Below are 16,690 nucleotides of genomic sequence, written 5' to 3'. Positions count from 1 at the left end.
AAACTTATGACTGGCTGTCACTTTCACATGGTACTGACTGTTCTTAAGCCGTCATTACTATCCAACGAGAACATCAGAGTGAAAGCAGAAGAAATTACAAAGTGACAAAGTAAAACTAAAGCATACTTCGACAATGAACACATGTAAGGAAGGAGCTTGGAGATTGGGTTTGAATCAAACAGCCACAATCTTGCACCATTTCTATCAGGATCAAAGCAGATCAAGCGGTTGCTCAGTATAAATTCTTATTGGTTGGATGACAAAGTGGAAAGCGGGATGCTTGATAGCGAGCAGACCAGGATACTTTGATGGCAGGAATTATGAGGATATATTTCCTTTCTCGCTGAGAGGTGGGCTATTGATCACCTGCCTCATCAAGCTGATCACATAGAACAACAACTTCAAGTTCGGAGATCTCAATGCTGGCACATGTCACATCATGTCACAAAATCTTAAAATTGTTACAGCACAGAAGGAGGCCATTTGACCATGTCGCACCTGCACCAGCCCTCCATAGGGATAAATTACCTAGTGCCACTCATCGCCTTCTCCCTGTTTCCCTGCACGTTCTTCCTTTTCAATTAAATAATGATCTTATTCCCTCTCAACTCTAAGAAATGACTCAATGTACATATGTTTGTTGTTTATGATGATTTAATTTAAAATAAGGTATTTAGATTTTACAAGGAGGAAAAGATGTTTATTCAATTGTTCAGTGTTTGATTATGTGTGTCTGATAACTGTTTACTGTGTGCTATAGCCTAGGTGTGATAGAGAAAGAGAAACTAAACAGAAAGCAAGAAACAGCTGGAAGCATGAGGGTGCAGACATTTTAAAAGCATTGTGAGTAAAGTCCTGTTTAGACATCGAAACAGGTATGTTATCTCCGCGTATCTCCAAAGCATAAAATACAACACCCCTGATAGGGTCTTTATTCTGAAAATTGGCTGACCACCTCTGTGGAGTAGGTAACTGATCCACCTTGCAGCCTCCTGCCTGCTACTAGGAAACCATCTCACCTCTCTCCATACGGCTACCTGCTATTTTACCAGCTCCCCCTGCCTCCATTCCCACCATCCACAGCCAGTAAAATTCAGCCCATTAATTCTGTCTGTCTGGCTAGGATTTTCTGTGCCTACCGGTATCGGGAAGCTTATTGTAATACATCAGCATATAATTATTAGGCTTGCCCACTAGAATTGTTCCCCCCACTGCTGGATCATCCTCCCACGTCGGTGGGAAAGCGCACCGGTGTAGAACACGTCTTGACAACTGTGGCGTGTAGAAGTCAGGACTTACCAGTCAAGGCTTTGCTCACATCGTGGACATCTGAGGAGAAGAAGATGCTGCAGCCCGACAGCTACAGCACACTGGAGGAATGTCCATGACATGCTGGGCGGATTCTCATGGACATAGCTCTGCTGGGAAGTTGGAAAGTCACCGTTGATGCTCACAATGGGTAATAGTTGAGGGGTTAGTAGAGGAAAGGCTAGGATCGGCTGGGAGATGAAGAGGTGTCAGGAATGGGGGAGGTTGGGAGGGGGAGATTGAAGAAACATGAGGGAGGTTTGGAGTGGGGGAGGAGGGGGGTAACAGGAGAGAAGGCCGCAACTGGGGAGGTGGGTGTAAGGGGGATAGAAGGCGCAAGGGAAGGGGTGCGGAGGACGATGGGTGTTCGGGGAGAGGAAGGGGTGTGGGGAGGGGAGGGTGTCTGGGGGGAAGGAAGGAGTGTGGAGCGGGGAGGGTGTTTGGGGGGAAGGAAGGGGTGCGGAGAGGGGAGGGTGTCCAGGGCGATGAAGGGGTGTGGAGAGGGGAGGCTGTCTGGGGGGAAGGAAGGGGTGCGGAGATGGTGGGGAGTAAGGGTTGAGGAAGAAGTAAAAGTGGAGGAAGGAGTCAGGAAGGGGCTAGGAGTAAGGCTGGAGGAAGAAGCGAAGCCGGAGGAAGAGGTAAGGCTGGAGGAAGAAGTCAGAAAGCAGGAGGGACTAAGCGAGGGAGGAGTCCAAGATGTGGGAGAAATGAGGGGGGAAAGGGTTCCAGGGGGAAGGGGTGTGAAGTGGGGTAGGGTTGGGGAGGTGGGGGGATGTGCAGGTGAAGGTTCGCTGGAGGGGTTGGGTAGGTCCATGTCTGCCTTCTGGGGAACAAACTGGTATGGAGGAAGGGTGAGAATGACCAAGGGCAGAGTGAGGGGGTAGGGTGGGGGTTGATGGTTCGATGGTAGTGATAGAAGGGATGGCAAACGTGATTGGTGGGGACTCAGAGGCAGACATGGACCCTGGAGGTGGGAAAGAGGAGGTGAATGTGGACGGGGTTGAGGTTTTCAGGAAGGAAGTGAACGTCACCTGGACATCCCTGAAGGAAAAGGGCTGTAGCAGGTAGGTAATGGAGGGGAAGTGGAAGGTGATGCTGGGGGTGTTCAACTATGATGGAGAAGAGGAAATGGGTGACTGGGGGAAGGGAAAAAGACAGGATGAACGCTCAAAGAACTGAATCCAGACCATGCTGTCTAAATCGAAAGAGAAACGAGAGTCATGGTGGGCGAGATCAGGTGCTGAATGGCGGTGTGATCGTTGGGTGGGGCGGAGATGTAGGTCAGCTCAGATGGTAGACTGAAAGCGAACCCCAGCAAGCAGCATTGAAAATGCCGAGGACATTGAGGTGAGTGTGAAACGTGAAGGATCCAGGCGTGTGGGAGAGTGCTTGCACGAGGCTCCAAAAGGCTCTTCCACACACACACTTCTCCCTCCAGAATCACTTGTGGGCTGGCTGCTCCCTCTGTGGTGACTGGTCTTCCCGGCTGCTTATTTCCACCTCTTCATCTGAGAAGGAGCCTTCTTGGCTGGAGGTGAGGACCTGGATGGAGCTGAGGGACTGGCTGGCTGGAGGTGTTGGTCACTTGGCTGAGCTCCCTGCGAACCAAAGTAGAAATATGTAGTGCATGGCAGCAGAGCCAAAAGCAAGAGAGAGAGCACTCACAGTTGCATTGAGGGAGGGATGATGTGGTGCAGGGTCCTCATGTGGGTATTCACCGCCAATTTTACTGTTGCCACGGGCAGGGTACACAACTTTACCTGTCAGCATGATGGCACACTCCTCAAAGTGAGTGAGGGGCCTAATGTGGGCCACTCCACCAGTGGTCTGGAACCTCCCCCTGCTGTTGTTAGCCAGCTTCTCCTGCATGAAAACAGCTGGAGAGTAGGAGCAGGACACATGGCACTGCATGGAATGTTTTTGTGGTGAGCAGTGCCAGGAACAGGAATAAGGATGTGAGCTTGAGAGGATATAAGCCTGTTGGGGATGTGAGGGTGCGTGTGAGAGTTAGTGGTGTTGTCCCTTGAGGTGTGAGATCCCTGTGGATGTGTTGGGTTTGTGAGTGTGTGAGTTGGAAGTGATGAGGAAAGTGAGTTAACCTGGTGGAACGGATGAGACCATTAAACCTGTAGTGGCATTGGGTGGCTGTCCTCTTTTGCAGGGTATTGGCGCTGACCACTGCCTCCCAAGCCTGGTTGGTAACGCCATTGCCCATCCTATGGCCAGAATGGGAGTAGAGGACATTACAGCGAGCCTCCACGGCATCCAAAAGGTGTTCCAGTGACGTGTCATTAAACCTGGGGGCTTCAGTCTTTTTGCCTCTCATGGACCACTTCCCTGCAGTAATTGTGGCCTGGAAACACTGAGATGTATGTGCAGCTGGACTTCAAACATGGCACTGTGTGTGATGAAGTGGCAAGGTGATGGCGGGCGGGTGAATGAGAGCCCATGGAAGCGGCATGTTTCCCAGGAATTCATAAATAATGTGGCGGCATTGGGATGATACGGTGTGAAAACCTGCCATCACCGCCGGCAGGTAAAACATTGTTTTACCCGCTGCTACCGCACATGGTGCAAACCTGGGACAATCCGCCCTCTGTCTCTCTCACTCTCTATGAATGTTGCCTGACTTGCTGAGTATATCCAACATTTTCTGTTTATATAACCAGAAAGAAAGAAGTATTCACATCAACAAACATTGCTTACACAGCAACGTGACAAAACATCACATTGTTCTTTTATTAATTAATTTTCTAGCTGTGATATTTTTAATGTATGTGCATCAAATTAATTTTCATTTTAATTTCATGGTATTTAGGTTTTAGTGTCGGTGGTAGTTTAAAATCTATTAGTCTACTGGGGAAGTAACAAGGAGTAATGGGACAGATCAACTCAATTAACTTGCCATCCAGAGTATAATATGACTTAGCAGACTGGCATTTCCATTTTTAAATTACATTTTGAGAAATAGAAAATACATTATTTCAGCCATTTATGGAGAGGGTCTTGACATGTGCTGGCAGGGGACTTAAAAGTTACAAGCGATTGCGCTTTTAGTGAGATTGTTTGACACAGTAGGAGCAGGACACATGGCACTGCATGGAATGTTTTTGTGGTGAGCAGTTGCATTGAGGGAGGGATGATGTGGTGCAGGGTCCTCATGTGGTTTTTGTGGTGAGCAGTTGCATTGAGGGAGGGATGATGTGGTGCAGGGTCCTCATGCTCACATCCTTATTCCTGTCCCTGGCACTGCTCACCACAAAAACATTCCATGCAGTGCCATGTGTCCTGTTTGAAATGCTTGAACCTAACAGTGTACAGAGGTGTGCTAAAGGATTGACATGTTTGAAAATGGAACAGGTAAATTCATTGTTCACTTTTGGTTTTCCAATCTGAAGCTGTTAAATAAATAACATTTACTTAAATTTCCCACTGTTTAGGACTTATGGCAAAATGAATAGATAGTTAGGAAAAGGTTAGTAAGGTAGTGCATAGTTGAAACGTTCAATATCATGAGTACAAACCAATTGTTCAAAATTTACTACTTCATTTAACACCTTACCACCTAGTTATTTGCCTTCCCTTTTCCACAAGTTATTTCCTTTCTCTTCTCTCTTTTTGGAAGATATTGAGTCCCTGTATGGGCACCGGTTGTTTTTTAAATTCATTCACGAGATGTGGGCTTCGCTGGCTGAGCCAGCATTTATTGCCCATCCCTAGTTGCTCTTGAGAAGGTGGTGGTGAGCTGCCTTCTTGAACTGCTTCAGTCCATGTGGTGTAGGTACACTCACAGTGCTGTTAGGCAGGGAGTTCCAGGATTTTGACCCAGCGACAGTGAAGGAACGGTGATATATTTTCAAGTCAGGATTCTGAGTGACTTGGTAGTGTTCCCATCTATCTGCTGCCTTTGTCCTTCTAGATGGTGGTGGCCGTGGGTTTGGAAGCTGCTGTCTAAGGAGCCTTGGTGGATTCCTGCAGTGCATCTTGTGGATGGTGCACACTGCTGCTACTGCGCGTCAGTGGTCGAGGGAGTGAATGTTTGTGGATGATTGAGATGACAATCAAGAGGGCTGGACGGTGTCAAACTTCTTCATGTTGTGGGAGCTGCATTCATCCAGGCAAGTGGAGAGTATCCCATCACACTCCTGACTTGTGCCTTGTAGATGGTGGAGAGACTTTGGGGAGTCAGGAGGTGAGTTACTCATCACAAGATTCCTAGCCTCTAACCTGCTCTTGTAGCCACAGTATTTATATGGCTAGTCCAGTTCAGTTTCTGGTCAATGATAACCCCCCAGGTTGATGATAGTTGGGGATTCAGTGATGGTAATGCCATTGAACGTCAAGCGGCAATGGTTAGATTCTCTCTTGTTGGAGATGGTCATTGCCTGGTACTTGTGTGGCGTGCATGTTACTTGCCACTTGTCAGCCCAAGACTGGATATTGTCCAGGTCTTGCTGCATTTGGATATGGATTGCTTCAGCATCTGAGGAGTCACGAATAGTGCTGAACATTGTACAATCATCAGCGAACATCTCCACTTCTGACCTTATGATGGAAGGAAGGTCGTTGATGAAGCAACTGAAGATGGTTGGGCCGAGGACACTACCCTGAGGAACTCCTGCAGTGACGTCCTGGAGCTGAGTTGACTGACCTCCAACAATCACAACCATCTTCCTTTGTGCAAGGATGACTCCAACCAGTGGAGAGTTGTCCCACTGATTCCCATTGACTCCAGTTTTGTTAGGGCTCCTTAATGCCACACTCTGTCAAATGCAGCCTTGATGTCAAGGGCAGTCACTCTCAGCTCACCTGAGGAGTTCAGCACTTTTGTCCATGTTTGAATCAAGGCTGTAATGAGGTCAGGAATTGAATGGCCCTGGCAGAATCTAAACTGAGCGTCAGTGAGCAGGTTATTGCTAAGCAAGTGCCACTTGATAGCACTGTTGATGACCTCTTCCATTACTTTGCTGATGATTGAGAGTAGACTGATGGGGCGGTAATTGGTCAGGTTGGATTTGTCGTGCTTTTTGTGTACAGGAAATACCTAGGCAATTTTCCACACAGCCAGGTAGATTCCAATGTTGTAACTAAACTGGAACGGCTTGGCTCGGGGCACATTCAATTCTGGAGCACAAGCCTTCAGTACTATTGCCGGATCATTGTCAGGGCCCATTGCCTTTTCAGTATCCAGTGCCTTCAGCCGTATCACGTGGAGTGAATCGAATTGGCTGGAGACTGGCATCGGTGATGTTGGGGACCTCCGGAGGAGGCTGAGATGGATCATCCTCTCGGCACTTCTGGCTGAAGATTGTAGCAGATGCTTCAGCCTTACCTTTTGCACTGATGTGCTTGGCTCCTCCGTCATTGAGGATGGGGATATTTGTGGAGCTTCCTCCTCCAGTGAATTGTTTAATTGTCCACCACCATTCATGACTGGATATGGCAGGACTGCAGAGCTTAGATCTGATCCGTTGGTTGTGGGATCACTTAGCTCTGTCTATCACTTACTGCTTATGCTTTTTAGCATGCAAGTAGTCCTGTGTTATAGCTTCACCAGGTTGACACCTCATTTTTAAGTGTTGTTCCTGGCATGCCCTCCTGCACTCTTCATTGAACCAGGATTGATCCCCTGGATAGTAGCTATGTCCTCTAGGATTTGCCAGCTCAGTCAGTAGTGGTGCTACTGAGCCACTCTTGGTGATGGATGTTGAAGCCCTCAGAGTACATTCTGCACCCTTGCCACCCTCAGTGCTTCCTCCAAGTGGTGTCCGCCTTCTGCCGTGGCAGGATTCGAACCCTGGGTCTCTGGATTACTTGTCCAGTGACAATACCACATGCCATTGCAGATAAGCCAAATGGTGTATGCACTGAAACACTCGAAATGATGATGTAACTGATTAATTTTTGGCAGCATATTATGTCTATAGTTATGAGCTGTGAGAATGTACATAAGACACAATCGGATTAATTCAAATTGGCCACTGTTATATTTTCTAGCTTGACCTTTGTGGGAATATGAGTCAAATGAGTGAAAATAATAAAGGTTAATTAACCTGTGCAAGCAATCATGCATTCTTAAGGCAGGGAGAAGGTACTAAAATGATTAAGGAACCTGTAATTATAAGGGGTGAAGAAGCAGGTCAGTGGTATTAATTTCTATGATTATCAAGACACTCACAGGAAGAATCTCATTAAGGAAATCTTGAAACTTCTTCTGGGTTAATGAGGCCACCCACTGTGATGAAGGGAGTGGGGAAACTTTGAAATAGTGTAAAGGTACACCTATTTTAATGCTTCTCAAATTGAGGAATATTTGGGGGTCTTGAAACAGTCAAAAATGGCATTTTGAAACAGTTCACAGGGAATCTACCCATGAGGAGTGACATCGTCTTTCATCACTCACAGAGCTGATCACGCAGGGAGTAACCAATCCGTGATCACCACAGGTATCGAACCCAGACGGGTATAAGAAAGCCATACCTCTCCTTTGTTCCCCGCTGTACAGTTGGACGTAAGCCAACATGTCAGAAGTTATTTTATTCCCCTGGGCATCTAATCAGCACTCCAGGTGTGAACAGGGCCTAGAAGGAACAGCTGGGCTGGGTAAGGGTATCATTCAGGGAACGTGGTCACTACTGGGTTTCCTGGGTGAATTAAAGGTGTAAGGTCTTGGTGAATGAGACCAGTTGTGTGTCTGTGGGTTAAAGTAAAGAGATTGAGAGGCAAGGCTAGGAGTGTGTGGATGATTCAGTATTGTGGTTATCATCCAGAAAACTGGATTTGTAAACCTTTTGTCTGATAGTCTAAGGTAAAACAGGGAGCTGGATGAAACAGGCCAGTTGTCTAGTAGTTTAAAAGGTGAAACAAGAATTGGATTTGGAGCATTCAGCTTCTGTGGGCTATTTAAAAAAATGAGGACATGCTTGAAAGAAATCAGTTTCTAAATTTTGTTTTTCACTGATAGGTCCTGCATGATATCATTCACCTGCTCATCAGTTATCTGTGTGTTTTTCATATCCTTGTGATTTTGAAACATAGTTGAATAAAATTTAGGTTCAAGAATTTTATAAACCTATACCTTTGCCAGTGTCCTTAGTTATTCTACTCAAGTCTGAACCCTTGCAAATGTTCATGTGTTAGGTCATTCCTTCTGTATGAACCTAGTTTAGTGAGCATCCACAAGCTATGTAAATGCAGAGCACCACACCTGGGCCTGCTCTTATCCTCAGCCAATTTCCACAAATGCACACTTTGAGCTGGAATCATTGGCCACTTATCGGGATGGGAAATAGTGGTTCATTCTTTATTTCCTCATTCAGGGACTCTGCGCTAGATTTTCAATCCAGGGGTCAGGAACCCTATGCCTTGATCATTTTCGGGCCCTGACTGCACAACACATCAATGTCAGTGACGATGCAATTTTCTAGTGCAAAGCTCCTAATTGGCCCAGAGGCGAGTTTAATGGATGACTAGAGGCACTGGGAGTGGCCTGGAGGCAGGACCTAGTTAAGGAGGACTCTTTTAAAAGATAAACAGGAGTCACGACTAGACTTACCATTGCCTGAAGGTATGGAGCAACAGGGAACTCTGGCCTGGACTGGGCAGGCATCCCTGGGCGGCCCTGCAGTTTCAGATGCTTCCTTGAGGCTTTGTTGGATGTAGTCTCCAAGAGGAGGGAGGTGCTCATCGCTCTGTTCAGAGGCTAAAATCTTCCAGGAGAGACCAAGAGGGCATGGATGTAAGTGGCCATGGAGATTAGTAGCCACAAGTCACAAGAAGGATGTGGGTGCAGTGCGGAGAGCGCTTCAAAGATCTGATAAGGTCTGGAAAGGTGAGTGGCAAGCGACAGATGGGTGACAGATCTCTAATTCTGTATAAACCAGCATATACATGAGCTGAGCAGACCGAGTGTCCATAGTTCTCCTTAATATTGTCAGATCAAGTAGCCAGTTGCATCACTGAGAGGTCAGCAATCCTCACATGGGGCAGGATTTTTACATTGTCAGGCAGGTAGGGCGGGCGGGTCCAGGCTGGGAGTGGCCGTGAAACTGCCCGCCGCCCGTGATCGGGTCCCTACATTGAATCACGTGCTGAAATGCTTAGTGCTGCCTTGGGGCGGGGGGAAGGGGGAGGAGGACAAGCGCAGATGTCAGCACAGGCGTGGTGGAGTGCGCTGTGAAAACTCTTTGCAGACAGAGAGCTGCCTCAGGGAGCCGAAGATTTCTAACATTCAAAATAAAGATTTTAAAATTAAGGTAAACATGTCCCCTTGCAGGGACATGTTAAAAATGAGATTTAAAAGTTTTTATTTTATTTTTAATTAACATCGGAAACCTCATTCTGTCCGTGGATGAGGTTTCTTCAAAAATCCAAAGGCCACTTGACCTTTTTGCCTACCCGCCAACCGTAAGGTTGGATGGGCAGGGAAAAATTCAGTTTAATTAATTTATTAATGGGCTTAACAGGGCCTCTTCGTTGTCAGAGGGTGTGCTGCCGACTCCCACGCGCGCATGCCAACCAAAATATCACTCAAGTGTGCGATGACATCGGGATGCTCACCTGACGCCATCACGCACTATTTCACATTCGTGCGTGTTGGGTGCGGGCCCACACGCCGAGCTGAAAATCCAGCCAGTGGAGTGCAATTGAGCAGGGGACATCACTGAGGAGCTCAATGAGTGTATTTCATGCTAGAATGGGTGAGGGAGGGTAACCTTCTCATAAACCTGTCTCTCTTCATTCTGCAGGAGTTAAGAACCAGGGTGGGGGTGGGGGGGGTGGGTGCTGGTGGTAGGGAGTGGCGGGCAGTGCTGGATTTCATGTGGTGCCATGATCTGTGCTGGGGGACACTGTTGGTGGTGTACACTCAGTCTCAATCAATGTGGGTGGCGAATTAATTCTTCAGATTTGTGTGCTTGCTGGATAATTTTCCTCTGGCAAAAGATGAAAGATAGTGCCATCTATCAATAAGGCCGGGAGCCGCTCAAGCGAGATGTTGCTGAATTAGCATGGCCCTTGTGGCCAAGTCAGCACGTGCAGATGGCCTTGACAGTCTTCCTCCAATGCCTGGGTGTGACCCCTTCATCCTCCTCCTCTTCCTCTTCCCCATCCTCCTCCATGGAAGAGTGGCAGTGGTGCCAGGTCCCTCTTGTCATCCAGTTCCAGATCTCCCTGAATTATGCTGTGCAGCAAATGACCAGAATATCACCCTCTTTGGCTGGCTCATACTGGAGGGCACCACCTGACCAGTCAAGGCAATGAAAGCACACCTTCGATATGCCAATGATCTGTTCAATGCAGGTCTATGTTAGTAGATGTCGTTACAGTAGAGCCTCTCAGCTCCCATGAATGGGTACTGGATGGGTGTCTGGAACTGCCTCTTCAGGGGCTAACCCTTATGTGTTCACAACAGCTGCTCCCTAACGTGTCCCATACACCCTGTTTCTTTCCGTACCTAGGGATTGAAAATCTCATACTACTGCTCCAATGACTGTTAATGATCTCTGCATTGAGCTCAACAATCTGTTAGTTGGAGGCGTGAAGGTTGCCAGTTTTTATCACCTCTGCCCTTTGTTTGAAAATTGTATCATTCTCCAGAGGTGCCGGAATCCAGTGATGCCATCCAAAATCACAGGTTTTGAATGCGCCCTCATGGACTTCTGAAAATCCAGCACCATCCTGACTCAGATCCGATAAATCTAAGTAGATTGGAAATGGACCTCTCTGCTTTAGCTATTCGCTACTGATGCATCAAGGGAGCTTTTTCACCTATTGTTTTGAAAGAAGCCATTTAAGATTTCATTTGTCCAAATTAGAAATTACAATGTCCTTACAGGAACTATAGATTATAATATTGTGGTACAAAGTCAGTATTGACCTCTCGTAAAACATACAGATTAATGAGGCATGAAACAGTGGCTGACTGGAAAAGTGTGTGCAGATCTGTAGAGCCAGGCCTCTGTCCACTTTGTGCATTAAAAATATCTGGACTCTATAATTTCACAATGTTGCAACAACTTAATTCTCTTCCTTTCAGATGATGAAACTCAATGATGACAAAATTTAGCTCTCTAGACCCTCTGGAGTTGGAAATACAGTAGCTGAGCCAGCCTAAAATGGCAGCTGCACCACTTCTGGCCACTTACGACATGACCAACATGGTATGCCATGCTTCTAAGCGTGTTAGCTTGGGCGTCCAATGCGGTGCTGGAAGCACGTAGAATTAGGTAGATTGTGACATCATTCAGTGACAAATGCTGATGAGGTGCCCAAACTGACATTTTGGATCTTGTAGATTCTGTTAAATTAGTTCTTTGAGGAAGTAACATGTGCTGTGGATAAAGGGGAACCGTTGGATGTACTGCACTTAGATTTCAAGAAGGCATTTGATAAAGTGCCACATAAAAGGTTATTGCGGGAAATAAAAGCTCATGGTGTAGGGGGTAACATATTGGCATGAATAGAAGATTGGCTGGCTAACAGGAAGCAGAGAGTAAGCATAAATGGGTCTTTTTCAGGTTGACAAGATGTGACGACTGGTATGCCACAGGGATCAGTGCTGGGACCTCAACTGTTTACAATTTATATAAATGACTTGGATGAAGGGACTGAAGGGATGGATGCCAAATTTGCTGATGACAGAAAGATAGGTAGGAAAGTAAGTTGTGAAGAAGACATAAGGAGGAGACAAAAAGATATGGATAGGTTAAGTGAGTGGGCAAAGATCTGGCAAATGGAGTATAATGTGGGCAAATGTGAAATTGTCCATTTTGGCAGGAAGAATAAAAGAAAAGCATATTGTCTAAATGATGAGAGATTGCAGAACTCTGAGGTGCAGAGGGATCTGGGTGTCTTAGTGCATGAATCACAAAAGGCTAGTATGCAAGTACAGCAAGTCATTAGGAAGGCTAATAGAATGTTACCATTTATTGTGAGGGGAATTGAATACAAATGTAGGGAAGTTATGCTTCAATTGTACAGGGCACTAGTGAGACCACATTTGGAGTACTGTGTACAGTATTGGTCACCTTATTTAAGGAAGGACATAAGTTCAGGTTTACCAGACTAAAACCTGGAATGGGTAGGTTGACGTATGAGGAAAGGTTGGACAGACTAGGCTTGTATCTGCTGAAGTTGAGAAGAGTAAGAGATGACTTGATTAAAACATATAAGATCCTGAGGGGTCTTGATGTAGAAAGGATGTTTCATCTTGTGGGGGAATCTAGAACTAGGGATCACTTTTTAAAAATAAGGGGTCGCCCATTTAAAACAGAGATGAGGCGAAATTTTTTCACTCAGAGGGTCATTAATCTTTGGAACTCTCTTCCTGAACAGTTGGTGGAAGCAGAGTCTTTGAATATTGTTAAGGCAGAGGTGGATAGATTCTTTGTAAGTAAGGGGGTGATAGGTTATTGGGAGTAGGTGGAATGCAGACTGGAGGTTACTATCAGATCAGCCATAATCTTATTAAATGGCGGAGCAGGCTCGAGGGGCTGAATGGCCTATTTGTGCTCCTTGTTTGTATGTTAATGACCTCTTGTAAACACTTCCAGTATGCATTCAGCTTCATGAGAGATCACCCAATACTGCTACTTAAAGTGATTAGCATTGGACTTTTGAGGGACATTTGTGAGGTGGTTTTGACTTCCTTTTGCTGCTGCAGAGTGAGTGGAAATAGTGTGTTCAGTGTTGTGGGAGGAGTTCTGAAAAGCTTGGAGTCAGAGGTGGGTGGTGGTGGACTTCTGTAAGAAGTTCAGAAGACTTTGAAGACCTGTTTGCTGAAAGTCAGCTATCATGAATGAGGGCTATGATTGCAGTTCCTTTTGAAATACAGCACAACAGGAACATGGAGCAAAGGCAGCAGAGAGGAGAAACTAAACACAGAAAAAGGAAGAGAATGGCCCCTGAAGTCCTTGCCCACCTAGGGATCTGGCACACATGCTATCCTTTCCACTTGACTTTGCTGCAGCCCATTCATGTGAGATGACTCACCACTTTCTGATCCTGCCTCTATACTTCCCCCTAGGTTACGTGCAGTCTCTACCTGAGCTGTGAGTGCCTAATTTAGTAAGGGTGCTTTTTCATCAGACTGTTCTTGCTCATGCCCTTCATGCTGAGACTTCACTGGCAGGCCAGGTGGCAGATCTTGGGTATCTGAAAGCATAACTGCAGAAGGGAAAGATCGGGGTAAGTAAAACGGGGTGGGGTAGAAATCAGAAGGTTCATGTTCACAGAGTACCATTCCCTCTAATAGGCTCTGCTGCTGCCCCCTCTTTTGTGCAACCTTGTCCTGCAAGTGAAGGAAGAGGGTCAGTGAGTGTATTGCAATTTATTTCAGTGATGTAAGAACAGGAAATCCTGGAAAATCGTAGCAGGTCTTGCAGCATCTGTGGAAAGAGAAACAGAGTTGACAGGTAGAATTGTCCAAGATTTGTACGAAGTATGGTAGCAGACGTCAAAAAAGACATTTTATCCGTTGGCTGCAATGGCGAGTTTTCACGCTGCGTTGTCCCCTTCCCACCTCATTAATTATGCAGTCGCAGGAAACACGCCGGATTGCTTGCAGCCGGCCTCCAATTTGCCCGCCACTCTGTTACCTTGCCGCTTCTTCATGCCAGAGGCCAGATTTAAACTGCAGCCACGCACACAGTTCTCAATGCTTGCAGCCCAGATCTGCTCCAGTGAAGACATGGCCCCAAAAGCCAAGAGGAGTGCAACCCTCCCGATTCAGTGGCGTATCCCTGGTGCACCTTCTGGACACTGTGGAGGCCTGCCACGGTGTCCTCTACCCCAGCTCTGACTGCAGGAGGCTCATCAGTCTCACCACTCTGGCTTGGGAAGCAGTGGCAGTGGTGATCAGTGCCAACGCTGTACACAAGAGGTTGGCCATCCAGTGCAGAAAACAGATGAATGATCTCATCCGTGCTGCCAGAGTACGTCAACCATCTCACCACTCTAAACTCACACACTCACAAGCCCATCACACATTCACTGACATCTCACTCACTGCCAGCTCAAGGGACATCACCACCCACTCTCTCTCACAAACCCTCACATCTCTGATCTGGCCTCATCTCCTCTGGAGACTGCCTCCTCATCCCTCCTCATCACTCAACATACAATCACACCCAGCATCCTTCTTAATTGGCACGCGCCTTGCTCACACTCTCTCTATCTGCCTTTATGCAGGACAAGATAGTGCACAATGAACAGGAGAGGTCCCAGATCTGGGGTGGAGTGTTGAACATCAAGGTCCTCACTCTGTTCGAGAGTGATGCATTGGAGCTGGTCGGAGAGGACGTGGACCATTTCTGCGGTGATGGTGAGGTTGGCGGCAAACATCCCTCTCTCAACACTACTCTGAGTCCACTGTTCTGTGTGTAACAAGGCTGCCAAGCACTAATAATCTCCACTTTCTCTCATAGGCACATCTGCCACATCACCCTCAGGCAACCTTGACCCCAACTCCAGTGCTGAGAGCACCTCGGATAAAGACCCTGAAGGCAGCACCGTGAAAGACCCATCACAGTGCTCACTCACACCCTCCACCAGGGCAGTGACATACTCCTCGGTGGGACCTAGCTGTAGAGCAGCCTCGGGATCACAATCTGGTGAGCACAGCACACAATCTGTTCCACAGCAGGTGGAGACAGGAACATCCTTGGTGGCCAGCACTCTGAGAACAGCTAGAGGCAAGGGATCTGCTGAGTCTGAGTCAGATGAGGAGCCCCTGGACTCGGTCCTCAATCACAGGCAAAGACAATCACAGGAACATCAGGAAGGGATGTCCACTGCACTCCTCAGATTGCAAGGCACGATGGAGGAGTCCGTCATCTTTCAGTTTGAGATGATAGCGCCGGCATGCCAACGCACCAAGGTCAACACTGGCAGGATGGCAGCCGCCATGGAGACCTTTGTCCAAAACAATGGCCCTGCACTGCTGCGCGGGCTGAACTGCATTGCTGAAACCATTGTTGGTGTCCAACAGTGTCAACACGAGAGGAATGTGGGGTAGCTCTATCTCACTCCAGCTTCCCCTTCTCCTCACGGAGTCAGCCAGGGGTGGTGGGGCATCCACAGGAAGGAGGACCAGCAGTTCGATACCCCAGAGCCATCCACCCAAGTGGTTCTGGGAATGTCCGGCTGATCCAAATCCCCTCTTCCTGTGACCCCCGCTGCTCCAGCTCCACAGGCCGAGGAACATGCAGCTGGTCCACAGCAGGACCCCGAAAGCAGGCCGGGGCCCTCCAGGTCTTGGCCGTCCAGAGGACACAGTCCAAACTCATCATAGTCAGGGTGTTTTAGTCAGCAGGCTGCCTCCACCTCCGCTGTGGATGTCAGGGGAGCACCAAGATGTAGCAGCAAGGTTAGGAAGGTCAAGAAGATGTAATTGCACAGCCTGGGCATGGGTGTTAATCACTTGTACATAATGTTCACTATTGTAAATAAAATCCCAAGAATGCCTCCTTGCTTACGGCTCCTTGTTCTGATGAGCAGTGTTCGTGTGCCTCTGATGTGAAACCTTGATTCCTACACAAGATAAAGGCAGGTGTCTCAATCCAGGGCCTCTTCCCAGGCAGTGTGTAACCTTCAGAGCAAAGTGATGGTCCGGCTTCGCACTCCCTGGACACATTACTGATGCCTGTACCTCAATGGTGCTTGTCATTGCTGCCAGAATGTCGTGGGCAGGCGCAACAGAGTTCCATAATCCTCTCTGTGTGCTCTCAGCACCTTTGAGGTGGGCCTGGCCCCCATCTCTTCAGCATCTGTGACCAGTCTCATTGTGCTCCTGAAGGCTGACAAAGGATTAGGTGCATTTAAAGTTTCACGGCTGCATCCCCATGATATGACCCTGATCACGGAGTGCGAGTGAAGATCTATGGAGTGTCCTTGCTGCATGTCATCATCCTCCTGGAATCTATTGACAATTAGATGTGACATGAGCCTGAGCACTGAGGGTATGTGCGCTGCCATCTGCCATGCAGGAGTTAAACATTCACAGATGCAAGGTGAGGATGTCAGTACTGTCCTTATTGCACCTCATCATCATCCTCCATGAATCTTGCGGCTATTAGGGCCCTCCGAGCGTGCCTGCCTCATCTGGTCAGTGCAATGGCCTCATTGCTGGCATCCTTGCCATTGAGGACCTCATCATCATCAGACCCTTCCATGCCCTTCTCATCGGAGGAGACATGCAGCTCCTCCATCTCCTCCTCAGCCAGGTCATGCCCCCATTGCAGCGCCAGGTTGTTTAGCATGCAACAAGCTGCAATGATGCTGACATCCTCTGGGGACTGTATTGCAGTGCTCCACTGGATCTGTCGAGGCACCAGAACCTCATTTTCAATATGCCGATTGTTTGCTCCACCAAAGTCTGTGTCGC

The sequence above is a fragment of the Cetorhinus maximus genome, chromosome 5, assembly GCF_964194155.1.
Source record: "Cetorhinus maximus chromosome 5, sCetMax3.hap1.1, whole genome shotgun sequence".
Lineage (NCBI taxonomy): Eukaryota > Metazoa > Chordata > Chondrichthyes > Lamniformes > Cetorhinidae > Cetorhinus > Cetorhinus maximus.
This window is presented reverse-complemented; position numbering follows the sequence as displayed.